The following is a 12,079-nucleotide window of genomic DNA, read 5'->3' on the forward strand; positions in this document are numbered from 1 at the left end:
ATCAGTAACTTGATGGATCAGGAGAAGCGCACTTATTTATAGAACAGCAAGGGTTTTGATGAATACCAAGTTGCTGGTATGCATTTAAAAAATATAGAAGTGTACTTTTCCTATGTTTCTCTCTCTTAAACCTCTCTGTTTAAGTGGGAGTTTTTATACATGATCAACTTACAGTTTGTCTCTGTTCAGGGTGCCAGAATGGCAAAATTTGAGGGAAATACGGAAAAAACTGACAGTGCTTACTTTTAAGGGCTGAGAATATTTTTTCTTTTTCTTCTTTTCTTTTTTTTTCTTTTTTTTTTTTCCTCTGAGGATTTCCCTGGGCTTTGGGTGGAACAGAATCCATTCTTATTCTTTGATAAGAATATTCTGCATTTGGCTGATCCTACTATTCTAAATTTGGAAATTATTCAAATTAATACTTTTTGTTTTTTTTTTTTTACCTTCAGGGCAGTAGCGCCCACTCTGTTTTAGGCATGCCTCATAGCTGTGGTTTTTCATTATACACTGTTTTCCTCCACTCCTCCATCATCCATGATCTGTGACACCTCAATGTCCCTGCCTTTCAAGATCTATAGCACTGTTTTCCTCACCACCAAGCAGCATGTTGTTTTTTTTTTTTTTCTCTGAGATTTAAACTTGGGAGTGAAAAAAAGAGTGAAGAAACATAATAAACTTAAGAATTCTCTCTCTTCTGTTCTTCTCAGGAGTATCTCTGCTCTCTCTTCTGTATCTTATCTGCAATGCTGTCATGGCTCACTAAGAAGGCTTGACTCATGGGTTGGGAAGTACTGCTTTTGGTGTTGACTTGTTACTTTTTTTTTCCCTTTCTGTTTATCATGTCTGAGCTAACTCAACAACTTTCAGTCACTGCCAGATTGTCAATACTGGTCCCAGAAGTTCCCTGTATACAGAGTGAATGCGGTCATAGTTGTCCAAGAGCAGCATCTAAAAGCCCTGCTTCTCTCCACACCAAATATGCCTCAGTCCTCTCCTGGAGGGATGGCATCAGTGGCGGAGTGGCAGGAGGGGGGATTTGGCTCCTTTGGCCACTTGCCTGTCAGTTGAGATGCCAGCCCGAGAGTCCGCAGTGATGCTGGTGTTGGGATGTGGCTTAAAGCAGAACTGGAATGGCTGTTTCCCATCTGGTTCCGAGCAGCTGTCAGATGGCAATGAATGCCAGTCTCCAACGGCAGGAGCCTGTTTTCGTTGTGTGTCCATACGTTGTGTGTCGTGCGTGTGCAACTTCTGAACCATCCCTGCGCTGGGAAGCGGTTTTCTTGGTTTTTGCTAACGAATGTACAGGATGGCTCATGTAAGGGTGAATATTACCCAGTGCCATGGTTTGCAAACCATAGTTTGCATTGTTCTGGCTCACTAGCTGAAAGGCCAAGTTAATGTGTATCTGTTAAAGTAATTAACTATTAACTAGAAATACATTTTATTTATGTTTTGAAAAGGGAGCTGGGAGAGTTGCTGGCTTGGTATCTTGACTAAGAGTCAGAAATGACTGCAACAAGTCCTTCATTTAACATATAATGTGACCCAATACCGAAAAGATCAGCTATGATGTTTATATATGGTGCTTGGATACGAAACATGCATGTGATTCAGGCTCCCTGAAGGTAGTCTTTCTGGAAGGACATCACATTTTCAAGAGCTGTAGAAGTATCTGAAAGCCTGTAGCAAACCTATAAAATGGAACATGTTCAGAACTTTCTCTAACAGGACATTTTCAAATAAAAAAGAATATATCTCCTCTGTAGCAGGTGCATGCAGATCCCTGCCATGAGGAAAAGTGAGGGCTACTTCAAAGCTGAGTACCGAGAAGCAAGAGAAACTAAATAAAAGGCAGATTGTGTTAAAAACTATCACTGCTTGCTTGCCATTCTGGCCAAGTTTTCTGTGAAGTTTTAGTTACCTCAAGAACTGACTGAGTAATGGGACCAGCTTTCCAGTGCTTGTTCTTGCCCATCTGGCCAAGGGGCTTTGTGTGCTTGGCCAGGACCTGACAACTTTTGGACTGCTGGTGTGTGGCATTTAACCAAGGAGAGCAGCTGTTGCTTATTGTAAAGCCAAGATCTCACCCAGTCCTCAACTGTGAGCTTGTCATATAACCTACCCCCGTAATGGAGATAATGTTTGCCCTTCTTTAGAAATTACTTTGAGATCTGCCAAAGAAAAAGGCCTATTCAAATGCAAAGCCTGATGCTTTTATTTATTAATAGATATTGTGCCAGAGTCACCAATCTGCTCCTGATGCCTAGTGAGGCTCTGAAAACAGAGGATCTGCTGGCTTGCTTTAACCCAGACGGCGAGTTGAGGCCTAGGGCTGCCTCGTGATATTGGAAGAAGCATGAAACGGCCAGATGTTAGCCAGCAACAACTCAAGCTCAGTGTTATCCTTCCTGTTACTCCTCTAAAACTCAAGCAAACATTGGAGTGCCTAAGCTTGCTGGCTGGCAGTGCTGCTGCTTCTGACGCACAGGACTGGGCTTCACTGAACACTCTTATTCCCTTACAGAGTCACACATTCTTACAAAAGAAAAAAAATAGCAGTTATAGGTAAAATTATGATCTCCCTTGGGGAATGAATTTTATCTACCCCATGGGATTCATGAGGGCAGCTGCTTTGTGCTGCGTTGGTAAGCACAGCACAGGAATAAAGTGAGTTCACCTGGTGCATTGCCATTACTACAGCACTACCTGCCGTCTCTGGAGCCTCTGGCTCAGCTCAATCCCAGACAAAATTTCCAGGGAAGACAGGCAGGAAGAGAAAAAAAATCTCTTTTCAAGCTTGCTATGGCTTGATCCCTCTCCTGTCAGTGATTAGCAGGTGAGAAGTCTGCTTGTCTGATCTTCTGCCTTCCCTGTTCACTTTCTGACTGCACTTTTCTGGTGTGAAAAGCCTGGTACTGATTTCAGTCAAACAACAGGTTGCATGGCTGGATCCATTTTTGGTATCCTCAAGGATTTTTTTAAGTCAATCACTTTCCCTTCCGCACAGGTAACTTTTTGAAGCTGTTCTATGAGTATGAACACAAGGGGCACATTTCCACTGGACAACAGTTTTACCAGGTGAAATGTGAGTGGAAGTAACTTCACTGGCATGATTTTACAAAGCTGGTTGCTGGAACTGGTATGTTACTGCCTGTTTATTTTGGTTTCTCATATTTAGAATTGAGTTCTCGTCTTAGAATATTGCTTCTAACCACTGAAGCATTTTTATCGCAGACATCTCATAGGCTGATGCCTAATTTTAAATGCATTGTTAACCCTCCCTGTAAGTCCGAGGGAGTACAGTAGAGCCCTGCTGCTAGATGTACATCGGCTTGTTTTGATAAACGATGAGTCTAAGCAGGATCAATTTCCTCTTTGAGCTCCAATTCAGCACCAGCATGAGCAGAAGGTGCAGCCAGGAGGTGGCAGCCTCGGCATTGCAATGCGGCTCTCTTTTCTTAGGGCGTTTTCCAAGTGGAAATTCCCCCTCCTTCAGCATAAAGTATTGCTTATCGTGTGTTGTCATGGATTTAAAGTAAAACAAAGGGGTATTCTCAGGGATAGGTTTTGCCTTGCCTCTGAACCGCTGCTCCGGCTGCTGCTGTCATGTGTGAATGTTGCACCAGAGAGAAAGGGAGATGGCAGCAAGGTGAACACCATGGGTGACTTAGTGAGCTCCTTTTGATTGACAAGGGTCTAATTTTCAGGTGGTTTAGGTCACTGTCAGTCAAAAATGTTAGAAGAAGAGGGTCACTGGAGCAAATCAGGAAATAAAATAGAGCAAGCATTGAAATAAGTCCAGTTTGCCTTGTTCAGATTACAGACACCTCCTAACAATGTTCTCCTTCGTTATGGGGTGGGATTTTCCTTGGCTTACTTCAGTTTCCATTGAAGTAACTTGGAAAATTCCAACAGCTTTGGTGGAAAAAAACTCTAATAATCTGGGATTCTCGGAAGTGTTCTTCCTTTCCAAGATACATCATTCTTCTGCAATCGAGAGAGTTCTATCTTTCACAGAAGTTTAATGATTCTTCACTTTTCATGCTGAAAATGTACGGCATCAGAAATTAAGCCCAGTGCAAATGAGGTTATACACTGAGCTTCCAACTCGAAGGGATTAAATCGCATGGCATTTTATATATCTTACATTAATATTATTTGGTCCTCCATTTAATTCCTTTGTCTGACATTTGAAGTTTACTGGACAGTCTGAGTTGCCCTCAGTTTAATTCATTGTCTTCAAGGAGTTGACATATATATAGTGAATTTGGCTGTCTGTCTTTAAATAGAGATTGCTACTTTGTATGAGCAAATTCCTGGAGTTGTAAACGCTTCCTTGGTTTTTATACCTCCGCAGCACTGCTGTGAATTGACAGAATCACTCAGAAAGCAAAGCTATTTTCGGGTGTCTCCCTGGTCAATAAGGAAAAATGTTCCTCTCACAAAAGAAAACTGTTTCTCTTCTGTATGAGTCATGACTCTGCTTGTGTGCGCAGAGCAAAAGATTTCCAGCTTCTCAGGCTTCACTGGCATACGGGGTAGGCTTCAGCCCGCCAAGATTCACATGTGGAAACTAAATATGGTCATAGGGTTACACTCCCATTTTTTGCCCATTACTCAAGATCCTGCATGGTGTATTTCAGTGCCTACTCCCTCTCTGCTGCTGTGCATCTCCCTCTGCAGCAGTAGTTTACTCTGTGGTTAAGGCTAGTAAGATCTTAGACAGCACCAGTTACAAACAACTAGTGTGCTTCGTCTTCTGCTTAGGAGAAGTACATAAATAAAAGAGACCCAGTATTAATCCTGGGAGGGAAACTAAAGCCTAGATACTTTAATAAAGCTCCATGATAAAAGGTGTAATCTTAAGTCTTACTCGAGCTTTCAGCTGTAGCAATTGCCAGTTTTCATGGTAGAACCTGCCAAAAATAGAAAAACAAGAGAGAGAACATGTTTTTTTAAAAACAAAACAGCCTGTGTATTTTCAGCAACAAGAAGTCAGAGGGACATTTTTATAATTATATACAGCAGCAGAAGGGTTCTGATGTCATGGGAGCCAGAAAATTACATCCTACATTATACTGCATTTCGCCATGGAGGTTAATCAGTGCAGCAGCAGCATTTTCAGTCAAGAAGGTGTTCAACCCCTGCTTGGGACTGATCAACCCTTGTGGCTCTGGAAGAGCAGTGGCAACCAGGAATTACTGGGGTCTATCAAGTAGGCACAGCTCTGACACAGTGACACAGCTCTCAGCAAGGCTCTGGCTTGCTTTCCATCAGCCCTCCTGGGGAGCCCTCATCCCCCTTCAGGCACTTCGTAGAGCTGTGTGGGAGTAGCAAGGGGCCTGATCTCATCCTTTGAGCTTGGATTTGACTTCTTAAAGAGCTCTGTGTTTTCCATTTGTCTAAAAGCTATGCCACGCTGCCTGCAGGCACAAACTTCGAGGCATCCTCCAGTGGACAGCTGACACGTGCTCTGGTCTCAGTTTCCACCTTCAACCTCCATGCAGAATTCATTACAGAATGGTAAGGGCACCATGACCAAAGATTTCTATGAATCAGGCCCATTTTCAGGAGGCTTTTACATATTGTCAAACGCATGAGTTCTCCCAGTAATTTATGTGAGGCCATACTTGACTTAGACAAACTTATGGTCAGGCTGGATTACCATTTTGATTGGGAGATATTTTATAGCTGATAATTTGCTTTTGCCCTGTACAACCTCTGCGTGACTTGATGGCTCGGTCTAATATTTCTGTTAGAATGCAAGCCCAAGGTTTTTTATACAATAGCTGTGGTGCCTACATGGATTAGCAGCCTTGAACTAGAAGTATCTTTCACCATGACTGCACTGGTACTCTCTGACGATGGCACGGTTTGCATGGCAGGAACGGATCCAGTTTCAATCTTAGGCCCACACAACACAGAAGTTATCATAAAAATGGTGTCAGTGTAGGAAGAAGTAGGAACTAAGGAATCCTTCAGTTTATTTCTTTACCATGAGAACCAGCCCTTTGAAGAGACATGGGGTAGACATTTCTGGAGGGCAATATGAAAGTGCTTTTATTTCTGATGTGTGTACCAATATTTATTCTGGATACAGACAACTTGTTTTGGAAGAACTATTTCATTTCGTTTCATGCCCTTTTCCAAGACTATTGAACTATCTTTACAAATATTCAGACATTCCTTATGCCAACTATTTGCACCTGTTACATTCTTTATGCAAAATTAAGTCATTGACTGTAAAGCTCCTAAGGGACTTACGTTCTGCCTCAGAAAAGTCAGTTGGTGTTTATACATACTGAAATCTGATAGTATGTGCCATGAAAAGGGATCAGCATGGCTGCTCATCTGGACTGCAGCTATCCACAAATCCTTGGTTGACAGATAAACTGTTATTTCTTAAGATGGAAATGACATTTCTTAACAGACTTTCATCAGTAGCAACGTTTGGTAACCCAGCTTAGTTTTGGGGAGCAATTTTAAAATTGCATTTGGCATACTCGGTGTTCATGGGGCCACAGCAAATAGCATCATGAACAGGAAGAACTGGATCTAATACATTGGTCATTATCTGATGACATCGGTCATTATCTGATGGGCATTTGGAAACATCATACTAGGACTCAACAGAGAGCAATAAAATGGTTAGCTTGTAGTTTTTTGCCACTTCAAATGTGTTTTTCTTAAAAGGAATAAAGACTTTTTGTTTCTAGCTGTTGTTTGTAAACGGAGACAAAAAAAAACCCCACAAGATCCACCTAGGAGAAGGTAATGAAATATTATTAAACAGGGAGAGGAGCAGCTAGGAAGTGACTTTATTTCCATAAGCTTTCTATCCAAGATCATCTACATAACTGCTGGAAGCTCATGCTGAAATGGAAGCAGAGGAACAGAGATCAGGACAGAAACAGAGCACGGACTCGCTTTAAGACCCCCAAAGTTCTGTAGACATTATAATTAGCTAATTCAGAGGTGGCTTTGGAGGGAAAGAAATGCCTTGAGCTGAAGCTGTTGAGCATCCCTGTGTCTGTGTAAATGCAGGGATTCCTGGATATCATGGTGATGTGATCACTGATGGTAAGGTAGGGAAGAAGGGCTAGCTGAAAATGACAGTAATGACCACAAAAGGCTATAGCTGAAACAAGTATCATGTTTGTGGCAGTGAAACTGAGTAAAAGGTTTAGTGCAAAGAAGTACAGCATGCACCTTTAATGATTGCTAATACAACTGAGCTATTCTGCATTGTTAATTCTTCCCAGGTTTATTTTACTTTCCCTTGTCTCTCTACAGGCTTAAACTTCTGAATGAAAAATATTGCTTGTCAAGAGAGTCAGGGTTCAATGTCCCCAGTATTCAAGGTGAGGGGTCAAACTGGAGGCTTTTCCTAGTGCTATGAAGAACCCCTCTGCATTAAAGCCCAGTTCTTGTTTCCATTACCACAGGGTGGCTTTGTGTTTCAGTCTCAGTAATTCACAATTCAACAGGTCATTGACAAATCAGTTTGTTGGTTTTTTTTTTGGTTTTTTTATTTTGTTTTTCTTATTTTGAATAACTATCCACCAACACAATAGTTTAAACTGTAGAATTTTTAGTCTGTCAGCCAGGAAGAAGTAAACTGATACATGGAGAGCTCCAAGATTTTTAAGAACTCTGCAACAAAACCTAAAGAGCAGTACTGGCTTTAACCTCTCTGTACTGAATACTGGTATTTGGTCAGACAAATCTACAGCCTAGAGGAGTAGATCTGTATTTTCAGCGGCCTTCCTCAAAGGATGCTTGTTAGAGATACGCAAAGAAATCTTTTTTTAACTATATAACTGATGCTCCAAAGACACTCAAATTCAGACTGAAAGATCCAATCCTGCTAAAATCTGACAAAAACAGCTCCAGATTTTTGTCTCTAAGCAACTTTGTTCCCAGGCTTCTTTGGACTGTTTCAGAAATTGAACACAGATGAAACAGGCAGGATTTTAGCTGCTTCTGAATGTAGTTGAATCATTGTCCAATAGGGACTAACAACACCTGCTCTTCTTAGGAGAAGGCAGATGAATTGACAGATGTCTGTAACAGTTGAATCAGAGTCTACACATCAGGAAATGCAAAGATAAAATACTGTACAAGCCAGAAGATTACAAGTCAGGGGATGAGAAACTATGAATAAATGTCAAAGGCACTCTTCTAAACCTAAAAGAACTCATGCTCTATTCAGTTGTCAGTTCCTATTATTGGGATATTTACTGTCCTATGAGGAATCTAGACTACAGCAGAGAATTTCTGTCAGTGAGATAGAGCGTATTTATAAAATGCGCAGTCTGGAAAGGCAGCATACACTTACTGCAGGGAACACAGGCTAAGTATTGCCCACCAGCACACTGGGGCTGGGCTTTGGGACTGCATGCAGAGAGTTTTCATGCATGGGTCAGGCTGATGCTGGCAGCATGAAGTTATTCCCCAGCCTGCTTCTCAGTGTACATTTAAAGCCAGCTCTATGTGACCATATCTACAGTCATTCCACTTCAAGGCAAGTCACACTTAAGTAGGAATTTGCACATCTTGAGGATACATTAATGCCTTGATTATTGCTGTGCTCTACTGGTACCTATCAATGCACTGTTCATATTTGCTCTCTCCCATGAGTCCCTTTTGGTTCAGAGTTTACCTGCAAAACATTACAGGTAGGAACTGAAGAGAGGTATGAAAAGTTCCCCCTCTCCTTTTTTCCTTTCAAAAATCTCCTTGTGTCACTTCCAGATGGAAATACATCTGCTGTGGACAACTTCTCATTCCTCGAGTATGAAAGCAGACCCCTGAGATTCCCTCATCCCCTTGCTCTCTCTGTAGAATATACCTGCTCCTTCTGATGATGTTCTTCATTTTGTTTTTTCTCTTAGCACCAACTAGTCAGTTTCCATGTCACATTTTTCACTTGGGATTTTCTGCTGGTATGATTTCTGGCAATGTGTACATCTGGCAAGCTACATCTGGAGCTCTGGTTGCGGGAGATCGGCAGGCTGAGTGTTTTGATGAGTAATAGTCACAGATGAACGCCTGCATTCTGATAGCTGCCAAAAAGTTACACAACTACAGATCCCTTGGTCCTTAAAGTTTCCTCTGAGCTGATCCTCTGGTGTAATGCATTTAGTAGCTCAGAATAACTAGCCAGGAAAAGACTGTCAGTGCCTACATGCGCTGTAGGTGTACTCCATATCCTAGATAGAGGTTCAGAGATGCAATCGACTGAGAAGGTAGCAGTTATGACAGCTAGATTTAAGTTAATCCCTGGGTGCTAAAATAACCCTTGATAGATGCTGTCAGTTTGAAGAAAACAGACCAAGCTTCAAGCTAGGTTCCTAGTGTTTCAAGCTGGAAAACAGAATCACCTCTAGAAGTGCTACAACTGGAGACTGTAACACCTTTATTTCCCTTTGCACTGACATAGTTGTCAGCATACTGAGTGGTGAGAGGTGTAAGTTTACACCTAGGAGCTCAGGGTGAGGGGTTTAAGTCTCCTCTATCTCAAGAAATGAGATGGTTGGTAGACTAGAAGCCTCAGAAAGGCATTATTTCCCAGCTCTTGTTAGTGGTCTCTGGGAATAGCTATCATCTCCAGTTCCTGCAGGAGACAGTGGAAGCCAGAAGAACCTCATATTTGTACCTCCCAGCACTGTGTAGGTGTGACCTGGCACCCTTGCGGTGAGTTTTACTGGCAATTATGTGCTATGAAAATTCAGGTATCGGCAGGGTTATGTAAATATAGGTTCTCAGAACAAAAGCAAATTACCTACTGGCGTTGAGCCTAGGGCCTTTTGTGGATAGAATTAACACTGAAATACACCTTGACTATGAGAGAGGACACAAGCTTGTATCGACTCTAATCAGTCTCTTCCCACTTTTGCTATCCTTAGTAAAATCAGTTACAAATTTAGTGGGAATACTGTACATTTATATATTGCCATAGTTATCAAATGTGCAACATTCTATCACTGCTCCTTCAGAAGGCTATAATAGAGAAAAGAACCTTGAAAGCAGGATGTTCTAGTTGTACTATACAACTGAAAATTTAATTAAGCATTCTGCAGAAGAAAGTAAGATAGAAATAGCATAATCTGTATCATGTTTCCCACTGTCAGATAACGCTATTGCAACTGCGTTCCAATAAATATATATATTTAAAAAATAATATCTGTATTTAGTTAGTTCTTACATCAGGAAAAAGGGTGATCAGGCATTGGAACAGGCTTCTCAGGAAAATGGTGGAATCACTGTCCATGGGAGTGTTCAAAAACTGTGTAGATAAGGTGACATGGTTTAGTGGTGGACTTGGCAGTCCTGGGTTAAAGGTTGGACTTGATGTTCTTAAGGGTATTTTCCAAACTAGTTGATTTTATGATTCTATTCTATGATTAAACAATCAAATTCAGAAGGATCAACCACACAACCAAGCAGTTCACACTCTCATTTCCCACAGCTTGGATGCTCCAGCTGCTTTTAATTGCCATGTCCAGCTACACCATATATTGTCTCAGGGTATTCAAAGGAAAATAGCTAAAACTACATGGCACAATTTAAGAACTGGTGACGCAGTGGATGAGAAAGGCGACCAATGACAGCTATGAAAGTTTTCTGGTAGGAGGAAAAAGTGGTGCTGAGGCCACCTGAATCCACAGGTCCTGAGGCCACTTATGACACCGACTTTCATACTGAGCAATGTAAGACTGTCTACACCACAGTACCCACGACAGGAGATTCCCTGATGCCACTAACAGCTATGTCTAGCCCTCTAGTAGACAAACCTGGATCTTGCTATGTGGTGGTGAGATTCACCCACTGAACAGCCCTGTGATCGCTGCCCAGTGAATCACCAGTGATGGTGCAATTGTAGGGTGAATCTGCACATCTCTTCTGTAGAAGAGTCTTGGAGAAGTGACATTATAAATGGTTAAGATTAATAGATGTGTCTTTTCTGAATCTACCAAAGATTTTTTACAAAAGCAAACTGGTTTTGAATACCGGAAGGTTCATTTGCTTTATTTTCACATTTCAGCCTCTCTTTTACCTTTTAAAATATTTTTAATTTTCTCACATAGTCCAATTCAAAGTACTACTTGCTACCACTGGACTATTAATTGCCATTAAATACACCATTCTTCCACTGGAAGATGTATGTCACACTACCTTAAGCCGATGTCTACTATTTAGACATTTAAATACAAGTAATAGATTTGTAGGCCAAAATGTAATACTTTCGTGTACTAGTTCAATAGTGACAAGTATTGTGCAATAGCCCCATAGAAAACTGACCTGTCACAAGTTAGTCTACACACAGCAGGATAAAAGCTGTCATTCCCATATTTCCATACATTAAATGCTTTGTCTCATGAGCTTTTATTAAGAACAATCCTGTTTCCACTGGACTGAAAAAGAAAGCTTTAAACAATTTTAACTGAGGAGTCTATTATCAGAATAATCCAGGAATGAATTTTGGGTGACCAAAGACTTTAACATAAAATGAAATAGAAACAACTCATTATATTGTGATATTCTGGTTATTGGATATTAAAATTGTCTACAAGTAAGCATCATTATCCTAATTTAAAATGTAGGAAAACTGAGGAACAAGCATTTAAACAAGCTTAGGCTCCTTGTTCAACACTGTATTCACTAGTCCTACTGCCTACTAATTTAGCAGCAGAAAATATTTACTTGGGGAAAAAAAAAGTCATTCTTTTGCTGGGAAGAACTTTTCTGAGTCAGATCCTGAACCACAGATCGAGATGATTTTGTGCATTCTTTCTTGAGAAACAAACCACATTACTTTCTGCTTCTTTATCAAGAAATACTGGGCTTTTCTTCCTAATAATATGAGATTGTCCACATGACTTTCTAGGAAAAAGAAGTCAGACAGGAACTACCATTAAACATCTTTTTATTGTAGTCTTTAATGTACATGCAGAATTTAAAAAAGTGTCAGTTATGTCTGTAAGCGTATAACAATATAAATGTTTTGGATCAGCAATGTATTTGGGTTAGGGACTAATAACTCTAAGTGAACAGACACCTTGCAGGATATACAGTT

The sequence above is a fragment of the Pezoporus flaviventris genome, unplaced genomic scaffold, assembly GCF_033815535.1.
Source record: "Pezoporus flaviventris isolate CSIRO_AGI_PZ_B2104156 unplaced genomic scaffold, CSIRO_AGI_Pfla_v1 ptg000045l, whole genome shotgun sequence".
Classification (NCBI taxonomy): Eukaryota; Metazoa; Chordata; class Aves; order Psittaciformes; family Psittacidae; genus Pezoporus; species Pezoporus flaviventris.